The sequence below is a fragment of the Castor canadensis genome, chromosome 13 (genome assembly GCF_047511655.1).
Source record: "Castor canadensis chromosome 13, mCasCan1.hap1v2, whole genome shotgun sequence".
NCBI classification, from domain to species: Eukaryota; Metazoa; Chordata; class Mammalia; order Rodentia; family Castoridae; genus Castor; species Castor canadensis.
Genome location: NC_133398.1, coordinates 91098744 through 91117288, shown reverse-complemented (window position 1 = coordinate 91117288; position 18545 = coordinate 91098744). Strand labels below are relative to the sequence as shown.

The 18545-nt window shown below is 38.6% G+C and overlaps 1 protein-coding gene across 7 annotated transcripts in view; it reads left to right on the top strand.

The window, feature by feature from the left end:
- Positions 1 to 18545, top strand: part of Ntrk2 (neurotrophic receptor tyrosine kinase 2) — a 333650-nt gene that overhangs the window by 216624 nt on the left and 98481 nt on the right. The gene's annotated exons all lie outside the window — the stretch shown is intronic.

The following is an 18545-nucleotide window of genomic DNA, read 5'->3' as shown; positions in this document are numbered from 1 at the left end:
GAAAGAATTGCTAGGATAGCGTCAGCTTTATTCTGGAAAGTAAAATACTGGAGGGAAGTGGAGAAGGACATTTCATCAGAAGGCCCTGGTGGAGATGTTGAGGGAAGGGAAGCTTCCTTTTGTGTCATTGTTACCCCCAAACTACTCCATGGCTGTGTCTTAAAGGGTGTGTGTGGGGTGTGTGTGTGTGTGTGTGTGTGTGTGTGTGTGTGTGTGTGTGAGACAGAGAAGAAAGAGGAGAGAGAGAGATTAAAATGGATAAAAGCTAGGAATGTGGAATGTGCAGGGACATGATATGGATGCAAGAGCAGTGCTCTAAAATTTCTTGGCACAATTAAAGAATGGTGAGTGCCCAGCACTTGGAAGGTGGAGGCAAGAGGATCTTGAGTTTGAGGCTAACCTGGGCTACATAGTGTGGACACTGTCTCAAAAAACAAACAAACAAGAAAAAGGAATGGTGAAATGCTCTGCTTTACCTGCACTGAGGGACAGAAAGTTGTACATTCATGGGAGATAGAGAAGAAAATAAGTTTCTAACAAATTGTCTCACAAACCAGTATACCTTAAAGCTTATTGGTGAGTCACACAGTCTTGTTTTCAGAAATTAAAATAAAATAAAATTGAATTAAGTGAAATAAAAAAAGAACCCGTCACCCTCTAGTGAAGTAAATATACTTTTTGAGATTGTAGTGTATACTGGCTAATGTGTACTAGTTACAATGTGAAAAGTACTTCTTAATTTGGAACCAAACTCAGAGAACAATATTGTCTGCATGGGACCTTAGGATAATTAGTATGGGAATACCAGGTAGGTAGATTCTACATAGGAGACTTGTATTGATATAGAGTAAAAAGGAGGAAGAGTCTTGTCAGAGTGAAGACAGACATGGGGAAACCAATAAAGGCAGAACCAATGAAATTTGATCACTTACTGGCTGTATATTGATTACTAAGACAAGGCGGAAGTCAAAATTGCTTTTGTTTTAATCTGGATGTTAGTGAATACTGAGAAAAGGGAGATGAAAGACACAGGTACAGGGTGAGGCTTGGGGAGTCCCAAGGAGAGATTTTTAGTGCTTTGCATTTGAGGAACAGAAGAGGCATTTAGGGGAAAACATCATAAAGGACATTGGAAATGAGTTCAAGAGTACCGTGGGTTGTAATATGTTGTCTAAGAGAGATCTGCGAGAAAGAAAAATTTCTAGGTTAAAAAAATGTATAGTTGCAGGGCGAAAGAATGTGTAAAGGGAAGAAGGAGAACACCAATTCTAGAATTTCAGGCTTGGGGATACCTAGAATTCAGGATCAGCAAGAAGAGAAAAGCAGTGGAGAAACAAGAGAACTAATCTTGCCAAAGTAAAAAGATAAGAGCAACTCTGAGGAATAGGTTATAGAGTCCAAAGGTGCAGAGAGGTCAAAGAAATGAGGGGTGAGAGCAACGGTAGATTTGTGAGGTGGAGCCCACTAGAGAGCTTGGAGGGCAGGTCTTCAGATCACCAGTGGGCCATGTGACTGGGGTGAGGAAACATGACTATATTGCCTGGTGACAAGGCCCCCAGTGCAATGAGACTGGCGGGGAGAATGACTGAAGTACCTTGATTTATTCCTTTTAGTTGACAGGTTCTTCTCACTTCTGCCCAAATGCCAACCCATGCATCGATGACCCTGTTCAGACAGTATGTTTCTTATCAAAACAGACCTATCCCCTATGCCTCCCTCCTCCCCCCTCAAGGCACTGAGCCCGACATACTTCTCTTCATTCCTTTGTGAGTTATGCTTATCAATTTACCACCACCCCCTAACCCCACCTCACCTTTTGAATGATTTTTTAACCTACTTCACTTTGCAAGAGTAATTTTAAAAAGATATTTCTTTTTAAAAAAGAAAACGTCACCAGTTCCAATAATTAAACTCAAAAAAGAAAAAAAAAAAACAAGCAAAGAAAATTATGCATTTAGGGAAATTCAAAGAATTTGTATAAAGTACAATGAAGTTAAAGGGTATTTGTGGCAGCTGTGGAGTAAATATGGAATCAATATTTGCTGGATTTAATCACGTGATTCTCCTTTTACCACAAAAATGTCTTTAGCATCACTTGCCATTAATATTAAGTGATGATGTGAACATGACACCTACAATTTTCTTCAGAGACCATTATAATGCAGGTTTCAGCCAGATCATTATATGAAAGTCAAGGAGTTATGGTGAAGCCAGGTAGAGGGTCCTCACCTGACAAGAAGGTGTCTCATTTGATAACCTGCATAGCCATTTCCATAACAACAGAACACTTTCAGATAACAAAGAAAAAAAGATGTTGCTTTCTGAATTCCACTTGGCATTTTTTTTTTTTAAGAAAAATGCTTCTATTTTATTTATTTATTTATTTCATTTTTCTTTTATTATTCATATGTGCATACAAGGCTTGGTTCATTTTTCCCCCCTGCCCCCACCCCCTCCCTTACCACCCACTCCACCCCCTCCCTCCCCCCCCTCAATACCCAGCAGAAACTATTTTGCCCTTATCTCTAATTTTGTTGTAGAGAGAGTATAAGCAATAATAGGAAGGAACAAGGGGTTTTGCTGGTTGAGATAAGGATAGCTATACAGGGCATTGACTCACATTGATTTCCTGTGTGTGGGTGTTACCTTCTAGGTTAATTTTTTTTGATCTAACCTTTTCTCTAGTTCCTGGTCCCCTTTTCCTATTGGCCTCAGTTGCATTTAAGGTATCTGCTTTAGTTTCTCTGCATTAAGGGCAACAAATGCTAGCTAGTTTTTTAGGTGTCTTACCTATCCTCACCCCTCCCTTGTGTGCTCTCGCTTTTATCAGGTGCTCATAGTCCAATCCCCTTGTTGTGTTTGCCCTTGATCTAATGTCCACATATGAGGGAGAACATACGATTTTTGGTTTTTTGAGCCAGGCTAACCTCACTCAGAATGATGTTCTCCACTTCCATCCATTTACCAGCGAATGATAACATTTTGTTCTTCTTCATGGCTGCATAAAATTCCATTATGTATAGATACCACATTTTCTTAATCCATTCGTCAGTGCTGGGGCATCTTGGCTGTTTCCATAACTTGGCTATTGTGAATAGTGCCGCAATAAACATGGATGTGCAGGTGCCTCTGGAGTAACAGTCTTTTGGGTATATCCCCAAGAGTGGTATTGCTGGATCAAATGGTAGATCGATGTCTAGCTTTTTAAGTAGCCTCCAAATTTTTTTCCAGAGTGGTTGTACTAGTCTACATTCCCACCAACAGTGTAAGAGGGTTCGTTTTTCCCCGCATCCTCGCCAACACCTGTTGTTGGTGGTGTTGCTGATGATGGCTATTCTAACAGGGGTGAGGTGGAATCTTAGCGTGGTTTTAATTTGCATTTCCTTTATTGCTAGAGATGGTGAGCATTTTTTCATGTGTTTTCTGGCCATTTGAATTTCTTCTTTTGAGAAAGTTCTGTTTAGTTCACATGCCCATTTCTTTATTGGTTCATTAGTTTTGGGAGAATTTAGTTTTTTAAGTTCCCTGTATATTCTGGTTATCAGTCCTTTGTCTGATGTATAATTGGCAAATATTTTCTCCCACTCTGTGGGTGTTCTCTTCAGTTTAGAGACCATTTCTTTTGATGAACAGAAGCTTTTTAGTTTTATGAGGTCCCATTTATCTATGCTATCTCTTAGTTGCTGTGCTGCTGGGGTTTCATTGAGAAAGTTCTTACCTATACCTACTAACTCCAGAGTATTTCCTACTCTTTCTTGTATCAACTGAAGAGTTTGGGGTCTGATATTAAGATCCTTGATCCATTTTGAGTTAATCTTGGTATAGGGTGATATACATGGATCTAGTTTCAGTTTTTTGCAGACTGCTAACCAGTTTTCCCAGCAGTTTTTGTTGAAGAGGCTGCTATTTCTCCATTGTATATTTTTAGTTCCTTTGTCAAAGATAAGTTGCTCATAGTTGTGTGGCTTCATATCTGGATCCTCTATTCTGTTCCACTGGTCTTCATGTCTGTTTTTGTGCCAGTACCATGCTGTTTTTATTGTTATTGCTTTGTAATATAGTTTGAAGTCAGGTATTGTAATACCTCCTGCATTGTTCTTTTGACTGAGTATTGCCTTGACTATTCGTGGCCTCTTGTGTTTCCATATAAATTTAACAGTATATTTTCAATCTCTTTAATGAATGTCATTGTAATTTTGATGGGATTTGCATTAAACATGTAGATTACTTTGGGGAGTATTGACATTTTTACTATGTTGATTCTACCAATCCATGAGCATGGGAGATCTCTCCACTTTCTATAGTCTTCCTCAATCTCTTTCTTCAGAAGTGTATAGTTTTCCTTGTAGAGGTCTTTCACATCTTTTGTTAGATTTACACCTAGGTATTTGATTTTGTTTGAGGCTATTGTAAATGGAATTGTTTTCATACATTCTTTTTCCGTTTGCTCATTGTTAGTGTATAGAAATGCTAATGATTTTTCTATGTTGATTTTATATCCTGCTACCTTGCTATAGCTATTGATGATGTCTAGAAGCTTCTGAGTAGAGTTTTTTGGGTCTTTAAGGTATAGGATCATGTCATCTGCAGATAGGGATATTTTGACAGTTTCTTTACCTATTTGTATTCCTTTTATTCCTTCTTCTTGCCTAATTGCTCTGGCTAGGAATTCCAGTACTATGTTGAATAGGAGTGGAGATAGTGGGCATCCTTGTCTGGTTCCTGATTTTAGAGGGAATGTTTTTAATTTTTCTCCGTTAAGTATAATGCTGGCTTCTAGGTTTGTCATATATAGCTTTTGTAATGTTGAGGAACTTTCCTTCTAGTCCTAGTTTTCTTAGAGCTTTTATCATGAAATGATGTTGGATCTTATCAAAGGCTTTTTCTGCATCTATTGAGATGATCAAGTGGTTTTTGTCTTTGCTTCTGTTAATGTGGTTTATTACGTTTATTGATTTTCGTATGTTGAACCACCCCTGCATCCCTGGGATGAAGCCTACCTGGTCGTGGTGAATAATCTTTTTGATGTGTTGTTGAATTCGGTTTGCCATTATTTTGTTGAGGATTTTTGCGTCAATGTTCATTAAGGAGATTGGCCTATAGTTCTCCTTTTTGGAGGTGTCTTTGCCTGGTTTTGGGATAAGTGTAATACTGGCTTCATAAAATGTGTTTGGCAGTTTTCCTTCCCTTTCTATTTCATGGAACAGTTTAAGGAGGGTTGGTATCAGTTCTTCTTTAAAGGTCTGATAGAATTCAGCAGAGAATCCATCAGGTCCTGGACTTTTCTTTTTGGGGAGACTCTTGATTGCTGCTTCAATTTCATTTTGTGTTATAGGTCTATTCAGGTGATTAATTTCCTCTTGGTTCAGTTTTGGATGATCATATGTATCTAGAAATCTGTCCATTTATTTTAGATTTTCAAATTTATTTGAATATAGGTTCTCAAAGTAGTCTCTGATGATTTCCTGGACTTCCATGGTGTTTGTTGTTATCTCCCCTTTTGCATTCCTGATTCTGCTAATTTGGATTTTTCTCTCCTCATTTTAGTCAGGTTTGCCAGGGGTCTATCGATCTTGTTTATTTTTTCAAAGAACCAACTTTTTGTTTCATTAATTCTTTGTATGGTTTTTTTGGTTTCTATTTCGTTGATTTCAGCTCTTATTTTTATTATTTCTCTCCTTCTATTTGTTTTGGGATTTGCTTGTTCTTGTTTTTCTAGGAGTTTAAGATGTATCATTAGGTCATTGATTTGGGATCTTTCAATCTTTTTAATATATGCACTCATGGCTATAAACTTTCCTTTCAAGACTGCCTTAGCTGTGTCCCATAGGTTCCGGTAGGTTGTGTTTTCATTTTCATTGACTTCCAGGAACTTTTTAATTTCCTCTTTTATTGCATCGATGATCCATTCTTCATTAAGTAATGAGTTATTTAGTTTCCAGCTGTTTGCATGTTTTTTGTCTTTACTTTTGTTGTTGAGTTCTACTTTTATGCATTGTGGTCAGATAGTATGCACGGTATTTTTTCTATTTTCTTATATTTGCTGAGGCTTGCTTTGTGCCCTAGGATATGATCTATTTTGGAGAAGGTTCCATGGGCTGCTGAGAAGAATGTATATTGTGTAGAGGTTGGATGAAATGTTCTGTAGACATCTTCTAGGTCCACTTGATCTATTGCATATTTTAGATCTTGGATTTCTTTATTGAGTTTTTGTTTGGATGACCTATCTATTGATGATAATGGAGTGTTAAAGTCTCCCACAACCACTGTGTTGGCATTTACATATGCTTTTAGGTCTTTCAGGGTATGTTTGATGAAATTGGGTGTGTTGACATTGGGTGCGTACAGATTCATGATTATTATTTCCTTTTGGTCAATTTCCCCTTTTATTAGTATGGAATGTCCTTCTTTATCTCATTTGATCAATGTAGGTTTGAAGTCTACTTTGTCAGAGATAAGTATTGCTACTCCTGCTTGTTTTCGGGGGCCATTGGCTTGGTAAATCTTCTTCCAGCCTTTCATCCTAAGCATATGCTTATTTCTGTCGGTGAGATGAGTCTCCTGTAAGCAACAAACTGTTGGATCTTCTTTTTTAATCCATTTTGTCAAACGGTGTCTTTTGATGGGTGAATTAAGTCCATTAACATTGAGCGTTAGTACTGATAGGTATGTGGTGATTCCTGCCATTTAGTTATCTTAGTTGTTTGAAGGTTTGATTGTGTGCACCTAACTTGATGTTACTCTCTATTGTCTTGCTTTTTCTTATTCTGTGGTTTGGTGCTGCCTGCCTTTTCATGGTTAAGGTGGGTGTCACTTTCTGTGTGCAGGATCCCTTGCAGAATCTTTTGTAATGGTGGCTTTGTGGTCACATATTGTTTTAGTTTCTGCTTATCATGGAAGACTTTTATTGCTCCATCTATTTTGAATGATAGCTTTGCTGGGTAGAGTATCCTGGGGTTGAAGTTATTTTCATTCAGTGCCCGGAAGATCTCACCCCACGCTCTTCTTGCTTTTAATGTTTCTGTTGAGAAGTCTGCTGTGATTTTGATGGGTTTACCTTTGTATGTTACTTGTTTTTTCTCTCTTACAGCCTTCAATATTCTTTCCTTAGTTTCTGAACTTGTTGTTTTAATGATAATATGTCGTGGAGTAGTTCTATTTTGATCTGGTCTGTTTGGTGTCCTAGAGGCCTCTTGCATTTGTATGGGAATATCTTTCTCTAGATTTGGGAAATTTTCCTTTGTTATTTTGTTGAATATATTATGCATTCCCTTCGCTTGCACCTCTTCTCCTTCTTCGATGCCCATGATTCTCAAGTTTGGTCTTTTGATGGAGTCAGTGAGTTCTTGCATTTTTTTTTTCACAGGTCTTGAGTTGTTTAATTAATAGTTCTTTGGTTTTTCCTTTAATTACCATTTCATCTTCAAGTTCTGAGATTCTGTCTTCTGTTTGTTCTATTCTGCTGGATTGGCCTTCCGTTTTGTTTTGCAGTTCTGTTTCGTTCTTTTTTCTGAGGTTTTCCATATACTGGCAGTTTTCTTCTTTATTGTTGTCTATTTTTGTCCTGAGTTCATTTATCCATTTATTCATTGTGTTCTCTCTTTCACTTTGGTGTTTATACAGTGCTTCTATGGTTTCCTTTATTTCTTCTTTTGCTTTTTCAAATTCTCTATTTTTATTGTCTTGGAATTTCTTGAGTGTCTCCTGTACATTTTGGTTGACCCTATCCAGTATCATCTCTATAAAATTCTCATTGAGTACTTGTAGTATGTCTTCTTTTAAATTATTCTTGTGGGCTTCATTGGGTCCTTTGGCATAGTTTATCTTCATTTTGTTGGAGTCTGGATCTGAGTTTCTGTTCTCTTCATTCCCCTCTGGTTCCTGTACTAATTTTTTGCTGTGGGGAAACTGGTTTCCCTGTTTTTTCTGTCTTTCCATCATTGTCCTTGGTGTTGTTACTGTCCCTGTACTGTGTGTAATTAAGTATTTTCTAGCTTGTAATAATAACAATGGTAATATTGAGAATGGAAGAGTGAGCTGAGATGGAAAGCAAGAAGTTAAAGAAAAGGGGAAAACAAATATACAGACAAGAGGGAGAAAGCAGAACAAGGTATCAGACAAGAGAGTTTCAAAGGTATAAACAGGGAGTGTTAGTGTACTAATCGACAGTAAGCTGAACAGACATTAGAGAGACAGAGAGAGGATTGAAAATCAAAGATAAAAAAAAATAAAAAATAAGTAAATGAAAGTAATATCTATATATAAAAATGAATTAAAATAAAATGGAAAATAGAAAATTAAAAAAAAACCAAAAAACCAAAAAACTTCCAAGTTTATATGCAATGCAGTTTCAGTCTTAATAATTTGGATGTCCGTCTCAATCTCCAGTCCTGGAGTTGGTGCCTCAGATGTTGTTCTGTAGTTGTCTCATCAAAGGGGATGCATAAAGTAGAACAAAACTACACACTCACACACACACACACACACACACACACACACACACACACACACACAAAAAGCCCCACCAAGTGTCCCCAGTTCAAATGCAATACAGTTTCAGTAAGTTTTTCGGCTTGCAGGTGTAATTCGGTTGTTCTCTCATCAAAGGTAGGGAGAAAAAGAAAAAAAAGCATCTGGAGGCAGTTCTGAGAGTGGTATCTGCAACTGTGGCTTGCCTTCCTGCTGCTCTCAGCCTGTAGCTGGCTGCGTTATTTATGCAGATCTCTGGGGTGAGCTAGCACTCACCTGGTCCCGCAGGCTTTGTTTGCTCAGAGTTCTCCTGTGCGGGGGCCTCTGCTACAGGCTTTCCCCTTCCCAAGCACTGGGAAAGGTGACACTGCCCCTGCGTTGTCAGGCCTGCGTGTTTATTTACAGTTCATGTGGGAGGTGGGTCTTCCCCCCTCTCCTCTGAAGTTTTCCTCCCACTGCCACTTTCAGCAGCTTTCCTGCTCCTGCTTACTGGGTGGTGCTGCTGCTCCTGCCGGCAGCCATGTTTGTTTACAGTTCACGTGGGAAGTGGGTCTTCCCTCCTCTCACAAGCTTCCCTGCTCCTGGTTGCTGGGCGCGCCCCGCTCCCACCAGAGCCTCTCCGGCCCGCCTGGCTTGTTTATTTACAGTCCCGGGAAGGGTTCCCTTCCCCCAATCTTCAGCGCTCAGGGCGCCCCACCCTCTTTCCAGCGTGTCTTAACTGTTCTTATTGCTTAGTACTCAGTTTCTCTTTTTTTCCCGGGTGGAGGTCAGTCTGTCCAGGGTGCTATGCTGCTCTGGCCCAGGCTTGTCTGTGGGGCTACCGCGGTACCGCGAAGCTCACCTGGTCTGCGTCTTCCCAAGCCGTATGGGCGCCGGCCACTGGCCGCCCCGGGGGCCCTCCTCGGTTCTCCATTTAACGTGAAGTGGAGATTCTCTGTGCCGGCTGGAGATGTGGAGGGGTCAAAGTTATGCCTTTTCTCGGTGATTATGCCTGCAAAGTGTGTCTCCAGCGTCTCTCCAAGATTTCACTATAGGAGGGTCGCTTTCTGCTTCCTACCTCTAGCCGCCATCTTGGAATTCCCCTCCACTTGGCATTTTGTAAAAATCTAGATTCTTTGGTTGCTGATCGTCAGCATTAAAAATAAAGAATCAGAAACACACTCTCTGAGTTAGTTATTTTCTCTTTCAAAATATGAAACAGAAAATGGTACACATATTTTTGAACCTGCCTGGAAAAATTCCAAAAGTTTTACCTCATTCTGCTCAAGTTTGTAGGTAAAATTTCCAACAAATACCAGGCAATGGAAATAATGCACTTTGCCTGGTTGTCTTTAGAGACATTAATTTTTAGAAAAGAATAACAACTTGTTTTTCTTTTTTCCAACTTTTCCAAGAATATAGATCTGATATAAATTAAGGTGGTTCTAGACGCCAAAGTCTCCTTGCTGTAGTCTTTTTCCGAATGCATTTGAGTATATTTGAATGCCTTGTTCAAGTTTAGAGTTTCTGAATTTCCAACTTACTTCCTACATGAAGGTCATCTGATACCCATTGGCTGTTTCATGCCTTCTCTGTTGGTTGTGCTGTCAGACCAGGAGATGTGCCCTGGAGATGTCCTTGAGAATCCCTTAGTGCTAGGGAAATACTAAGCTGTGTTTACCAGGGTAAACACATTTTTAAATGCCCTTTAAAGATGTCATAGCATGGAAAACTGAAGATATTCTAATACTGGATATCAAAAAAAGAAACAGGTGTTCTCTGGTTGGTCCCTTCAAATAAAGGAGTCCCTTTTATTTGTAGGAGAATGTTGGAAGTAGGATTTCCTCTGTATGGCTGCCCCTGACAAATCCTCAACCTGAATCTGATGAATGCATGACTCAGTGAACAGGAAAGCTGAGGTCAGATGATTGGGACGCATATGATGTCAGAGTAGAAGTGACTCCTTTAGCTATTAAAATGAAAGTCCTTTATGACGTTATAGAATTTATATTTTTTCTATACTAAACATCTATTACTTTTGTAATCACACAAAACAAAGGGAAAAAACCAAATACACAGAACTCTAGTTTAAAAGAAAACAAAGCAATCTAATTACTTTTCTAAAGATGGCATTAATTTACCTGATGACATATTTCTTTAATTTTTTCCTCATTTGCTGCAAGCAGTGTTTTAACAGTGTATAATACAGATGCACATCCATTGCTGATAAGAACACTAAGTCAACAAACATTGAGCACTTATTACATAGCAGGGTGCTTGCTAGGCACTGTGGGAAATTATGGATAAATAATACATGATCCAGGCCCTTGAGGAGCTCACTTATGATGCAGGTGGGACCAAATCCATAACTGTTAGCAATGAATGGTAGCATTTAGTGGCAAACTGTACCTTATAAGCAAGTGATGCCCTTTATTTGCATTAAAAACATATCCAGTGGCACAAGGCACATTTATTACATGTAAAATTATACTTTTATTTGAAATAAGTGTAGATTCACATGTGGAGTTGCAAGAAGTAGTAAAGCAGGACCCCATGTATCCTTTGCCCAGTTTCCCCCAATGGCAATATCTTGTAAAACTATAGACAATGTCACAGCCAGTATATTGACATTGAGACAGTCAAGGTACAGAACCTTTCCATCATGAGGATCCTTCATTTTTTATTTTAATAGCCACATGTACTTTCCTCTCCTGTCCATCACCCCATGGCAGTCACTAATCTACTCTCTATTTCTATAATTTTGTCATTTCAAGAATGTTATATACACATATAAGTATTACAGGATGTAACTTTAAATTTTTTAAAAATTGCTGTTAGCCTAATTCTCTGAAATTCATCCAGGTTGTTGGGTACATCAATAATTTATTTCTATTTATTGCTTATTAGTAGTCCATGAGATAGATATATCACAGTTTGTTTAACCATTGTCCTATTGAAATCATCCGAGCTGTTTCTAGCTTTGGGCTATTGTAGATAAAGGTGATATTAACATTTTTGTATATTATAGGAACATAAGTTTTCATTCCTCTGTGATAAATGTTTATGCCTGCAATTTCTGGGTGATACAGTAATTAATTGTTTCATTTTGTTGTTTTTTTTAAGAAAGTACCAAAATATTTTCTAGAGTAACTGTACCATTTTATATTTCCAACAGCAATGTATGAGTGGTCAAGTTTCTTGACATCCCATCAGAATCTGGTGTTATCACTATTTTTTATTTTAGCCATTTTGATAGGTGTGCAGTGTCATCTCTTTATACGTTCACTTTTCATTTCCTAAACTAATTATTTAAGACAAATTTTTGTGTGTTTATTCACCATGCCATTTGTAGATACTTTGCAGTGAGCTGTTTCTTTATGCATTTTGTCCATCTTCTAACTGAGTTTTGAGAACTCCTTATATATTCTACACACTAGTCTTTTGTCATATAGGTGGCTTATCAATATTTTCATCCCCTTAACAAGATATTTTTAAAATAAAGATTTTTTATTTTGATGAAGTCCTATTAATTAACTTTCCTTTTAAGAATTGTGCTTTTGTTGCCAAATCTCTGGAAATGCTGTGTCTAGCTCTAGGTTCTGAAGATTGTCTTTATGTTAGTTTCTATAAGGTTCTATAGTTTTATGCTTTATACTTAAGGCTATGATTCATCTTTTGTTAGTTTTTGTAAAGGTATGATATTTAGCTCAAGTTTCAAATTTTTGCCTATTGATGTTCAATTGCTCATGGACAGCTTCTTGAAAGGCTATGGCATTAGTGTCCTAGGACTAAGTTACTACAAACTTGGTGGCTTAAAACAACATAAATGTATTTCCATGGCTCTGGAAGCCAGAAGCCTGAAACCAATTTCACTAGGACTACGTTCCCTCTAATGGCTCTAGGGGAGAATCCTTCCTTGCCTCTTGCAGTTATTGAGGCTGCCAGAGATTCTTGGTGGTTCTCGGCTTGTACACTCATCATTCTAATCTCTGCCTCCATCTTCATATTGCTCTCTCTGTGTCGTGTCTGTCTCTCTTTTTTTCTGTCTCTTGTAGAGACACTTGTCATTGGACTTAAGGCCCACTCTAAATCAAGCTATCTCTATCTGGGAATCTTACATTAATTATACTTGTAAAGACACTTATTTCAATTAAGATCACATTCTGATGATGTAGCAAAAGGGGGGCAAAATTAAACCCACTACATCTATTTTTCCTTCCATTGAGTCACTTTTGCATGCTTGTCAAAAATCAGTTGGGTATTTCTGTGCAAGTCTATTTCTAGATTTTCTATTTTGTTCCAGTGATTTCTGTATTTATTCATCCAACAATAGCATGAAATCTTATTGATTTTAGCTATATAAGTTTTAAAATCAAATACAGTGATCCTTCTGATTTTCTTCTTTTTAAAATTGTTTTTAGCTTTCCTATGTGTTTTGTACTTCTTTATACATTTTAGAACAATGTTGCCAATATCTAAAAAATTCTCATTGATAATTTGATAAGAATTGCTTTAAACTTAGCTGGGTGTGGTGGCTCACATCTGTCCTCATAGCACTTGAGAGGCTGAAGCAGGAGGATCTTGAGTTTGAGGCCAGATGGTGCTGTATAGTGAGTTAGAGGCCAGCATTGATCCAAACCACCAGTGCCTCTCAACCTAGTTCCCAGCAGGCATCACTCATTGATCATGGCACTGTTACCCATTAAACCCCACTCTTCTCAACAAAATGTTGTGTGCAGGCTCCACCAATTGCTAGGAAGAGACATATGTGAAGATACTTGTCCTCTGGCTCAACCCAGGAGTTCATTTGTTCCAGACATATAGGCCATCAGGTCTGGAGTGCTGAGCACCCCTGAGGTTAATCAGATCCTTAATCAGATCCCAGTCCAAGGCCTAAGTGTGGATAAGTCTACTGCAGCTCACCTGGGATATAAGAGAAATTAGTTGAAAACCAAGTGGCAGAGAAAAAAAAATCTCTCTCTTTGAGAAAAAGATCCAAGGCTTTGCTGGTCAATTTTGTTAATTCCTAAAGATTTTGAGTCAGCCTGCTTGCAAGTTGAATTTCAGGGGAGAGATGGGAGTGATTTATGGTGACATCTATTAAGCGTTTATAGAACATAATACATGTGTTCTTGCTCCTACCATAAAATTAATTGTTGCTAATTAGTTAGGGCTGCCAGCTCACTTGGGTGCTCAAGTCTGTCACACTCCCTTCTCCTGGTCCTGCTAATTAGCCTTCCAGAGTCTCCTGCTATTCCAGTGTCCTGTAGTTCTCCTCCCACTGTACTGTGCATTTCTTATTTAAACACTCAAGCCTGCTATTTGTTTTTTGTTGGTTTTGGATAGAGGGGCCATAGAAGTCCTCACAGCTAGTCTAATGATGTCACATGAGACAAACCATTCTTTGCATACCATCGGGCATTATATAAGTGCATTTGACACAAAATAATATCCCCTTTTCAAAAGTCCTTCTTTTCATTGAGTACTGAATTGCTATGAAATGATATCATTAAGATTTCAGGGAGTGGGTTTCAGTCCTTATTTCTGGGATAGAGATCATTCCGGTGGAATGACAGCCCATAAATTTGTGTGGTAGAAGGAGCACCTGGCTGGGCAACTCCTTGGCTGCAATAGCAGCCACTTAGCATGGTGTATCAAAATAACCGACTCTAAGGAGATACTTTGAGGTGCTTTAAGATACTGTGACAGTGATTGAGCTTTTCCCCAGCCTTCCAAGCCCTTGGAAGGGCTCTAACTCTGGTGTGCTTGTCTAGGAGTACTGTTTATGTAATTGCTGCTGACATTTCCACAGTAAAAGGAAGGTATCTTGTTGGATTTTGACAAAAGCAGGTAGCCTGCTTTGTCCAATCAGCATAAATCCAACAGTGACAGTCTCAGGTGGTTATTATCACATATAATGACAATAAAAAGAAAGTGCTTTTCCTAAACACAGTTCTGTACCCAGTGAAGCTTGTTCACACCTCTCCTCAATGAGCCAACAACACAGCCAGGCATGGAATAGAGAAAAACCCTGTTTGCATTGATCATCATGCATGTTTCTGCCCACCTATGAAGAAGCTTATTTCACACATCCCTGTGACAGAGTAATGTGACTTCACTGACTGGCAAGCAGCTGTCAGTGCAGTGCATGAGGTGAGGTGGCTGGTGTGTCTATGTCTATAATGCCCACATGCCAAAATAAAGAGCGAGTAGAAGGTACAACTCTGCTGTTGAAATTTAAGGAGGAAGTTAGTTTTAACTAAAACTCACTTATAAACATGGAGACTGTAGGTATGGACCAATGTCATCATATTTATAAACCCCCCTGCCAAGCAAAGGAAGGCAACCAATTTTAGGCATTAGCCTTCATACTTTGGGATATGGTTTCAGATAATAGGTGTTAGAAAGGCAGCATTGTGCATTAAGACTTAAGGTGGGTTGAGCAATCAAGGTATTAGGATCTAGGCTCTGTATCTCTTAACCCATTTTCTGTGTTATTATAAAATACCTGAGACCAGATGAGTTATATAGAATAGATGCTTATTTGTCTCATAGTTCTAGAGGGTGAGAAGTTCAAGAGCAGGGTGCTGACATCTGCACAGCATCTAGTGAAGGCCTTCTTACAGCATAATAAAATGGCAGAGTGCATTCCAAGGTGAGATGAAGCAAGTATACTAGCTCATGTCTTCTCTCCTTTTTTTTTTTTTATAAAGTCACTAATGCCATTGTGGGACCTCCACCTTCATCTTATGCTATTATCTCCCAAAGATCCACCTCTGAATATCATTAACATATGACCTTGGAGATTAAGGTTCCAACATAAGAATTCCAAGGAACACACCTTAGGTAAGCCCTATCCACCCCTGCTACACTCATTCATATCCCTCAGCTCCCTGAGTGTATTTCATACACTTGGCTCTTCTTTGCATCTGCTTCTGATCCCTATCCTTGTTTTCATCTCCTGAAGCTATATGGGTCCAGTGAAAGGTGACACTTGACAACATCTCTGGCGTTAGATGCAGGGCTTCATATGGCATGAATTCGTAGGTATATGTATTAGGGGAGCCTGAAGGTGATCCAAATAGCATTTATTCATGGGTACCATCCTCTTACTGCTGAGAATTCTTGGCTAGTAAGCAAGAAATGAAATACAGACCCTTTTATGACAAATTTATGTGATATTTAATGAACTCTTTGCTTTGGCAACTGTGGATCATTTAATTTGGCAGTGTGGCTAAGGGGAAATGTGATTGAGAAAGCTATTTGTGTTTCTGAGAGTCATATGAAGTACTGTAGCTGAGTCAATAATTCTTTTGTTCTGATTATCAAATAACTTGGCTATTTGGATTTATAGCTTTCCTTTTGTTTTCCTTGCTACCACTGCAATCCAGAACTTCATAACTATGCTTTTATTAGCACAACCTCTTAGTACTCTCTCGGCTTTTGAGCTCTTTCATTCAATACACCATTCATATTCTCACCAGACCTTATGCTACTTATATAATTCCTGTCCCTTGTTCATAGGCCATCAGTAGCTCTCATCTGCTTATATGATGTAATCTAGGTGTCCCTCCCATCCCATCTTCAAGTTTTCTATGATCTGGTCCCACTCATCTTTGTAAATGTACATTGAGACTTCTGTCCCCCTCCCCTCTTCACACATCTGATTAAGTAAAACAATCCCAGTCCTACCACCTTGCCTTCATGCTTCTGCAGCTTTCCCCTCTTTTGCTTCCACCCACTCAAATAAATACATTTTTAATGGTTAATCATCCACATCAACTCTGTCTTAAGTTCATATCACTTCAGTAGGTAAGTGCTTGACACTATTTCTGCACTAGCGTTCTTAAACTGATTTAATATCTTACCTACAAGTTTTATCGCTACAATGATTTTTTTTTTTTTACTTTCTTAATTCTTAGTCTCCAGAGTGCCTACTATGCCACTAGGCAACTTTAGTGACATAAATTTATCATAAAAGGGCCTGCATTTCATTCCTTGTTCTTAGCATTGAACTTGACATCCAACCAGGTAGCAGGTCAGGCTGTGCAGATGAGGATGAGCCCTTTGATTTCTTTAAGCCTCTGTTTCCTCAGCTGTAAAATGGAACTCAGAATATTTTCACAGCCTGTTACACAGAGTTGTTTTAGTGCCCAAATAAAATAGCATGTGAGGATTCTTTATGGGCTTTAAAGTGCTCTGAGAACAGAAGGCCCCATTATTATTGCGGTTTGTCTGTAATATTTAACATTAAATTAAACCAATAAAATGTATCTGTGAGGCACTGTGTAATCTTGAGTGCCAAACTGCTACATAGCAGTGGTCATGCCATATAACATTTATAGTGCATTTCATTGTTCAGAGTGCTTTTTATTTAGAATACTGTTTTGTTCTCAGTTGTGCCCCATGAGGTTGTCAGGGTCAGGTACATTTATTCCCATTTTGTAAGGAGAGGAAATAAATCGAAGCGAACAAATACATTAAGTGAATTGCTGCAAGTCATGTAGTTAGTTGATGGCCGTGATTGAACTGAGGCTTCTAGTCTGCCTCTTAACCATTGCCTGTAAATCACTGTAGTTTTTACTCTGCTTCCCCCCTCACCACCAGGGCCTCTGCCCTTAAAACACTTTCCTTCATGGTTTTCACTTTTCCTCCTTCTTTTCCATTGCTTCCTGTATAGCTAGTGCAGTTTCATCTGGGCTTACCAGGATCTCACTCTTGCTTATCATGTTATCATCATGTGCACATTGTTAAGCATAGGGACAAAGTATAAGGAATACTTTATTGTTTCTTACAAACAGTCATGTGTCGCTAATGACAGGGATGCATTGACCAATTTTGTCATTGTGCAAACATCACAAGGTGTACTTAGACAAACCTAGATAGAATAGGTCAATCATTCAATGCATCTGAGAGAGAAGATGAACACAAGATGTATGAGGCCTCTGCCAGCATAACATGGTAACCAGTTTTACAGCAAATCTGTTTCCTTAAGTAGAAAGATTATACTCTAAAATAAGGATAAGTAGTATAGAAAATACATAAACCATTAAAAAAGTCATTGACTATGATGATCAAGTATTATGTACTGTGCCTAATTGTATGTGCTGTGTTCTATACAGCTGTCAGTACAGTAGGCTCATTTACACCAGCATCACCACCCACAAGTGAATAGTGCATTGTCCATATGTATGAAGGATATGAGGTCCCTGGGCAAGAAAGTTTTTGGCTCTTCCTAATCTTATGGGACCCCTGTGGTACATGCAGTCCATTATAGATCAAGAAGTCATTACTGTTGGTTGACTGAAGTACTGTTATATGGGGGATCTTGGATCAGAGCAGTGACTGAGTCTAATGTCAGGCCTTTTGCAGACAGTTCCAACTTCCTGAGAAGTCAGATTCTCCTTAATGTTTGTCTACCCATGTTCCAGACAGGGTTGTGACTTTTTTTTGGCCAACATAAATAATGGGCTACTTGATACTCTTCTGGACTGGTGGTAGGAGTATATGTTATCCTACCTCTGCTTAAATCCTTTCCTATTCTTTCTCCCTTGTGTTGTGCTTGCTGCCCCAACCTGAAATCACTCCAGGTTCCACTGGGCAGGATATGCTGAGATGAAGATTCTTCCACTGTGTTTTATGCAACTATATACATGTCATCTCTTTTTCAGAAATTTATTGAGAAATCTCATTGGTTAGGATAGCTAACTCTGTCATTTCATTGTTATGGGTAAGTGGCAAAAGAAATTCTTACCTTACCAGCATGAAATTCTATTATATTCGAACAAGTGCTGCTTGACGCACTGGATTTTTGGTTTTTTAGCTATACCCACAGGGACAAAGTGCCATCTGCTGATTACTTTCTGAGGTTCACCATACCATATAATTTAACACTGACTTATTGTTGATGAATTTCTTCAATATAACCTACTCAGAATATTTGAGCCACTTTAATTCTTTAGACCATGCCAATCCCAGATGTCAGTGGCTCATAGTAACATGCAAGAACAGAATTTTTATTCATTTAGTAGTTCTCCTCATAACAGAGGAAGTTCTCCTGGGAAAAGACAATTTCTGTAAGTGACTTAGTCATAAAA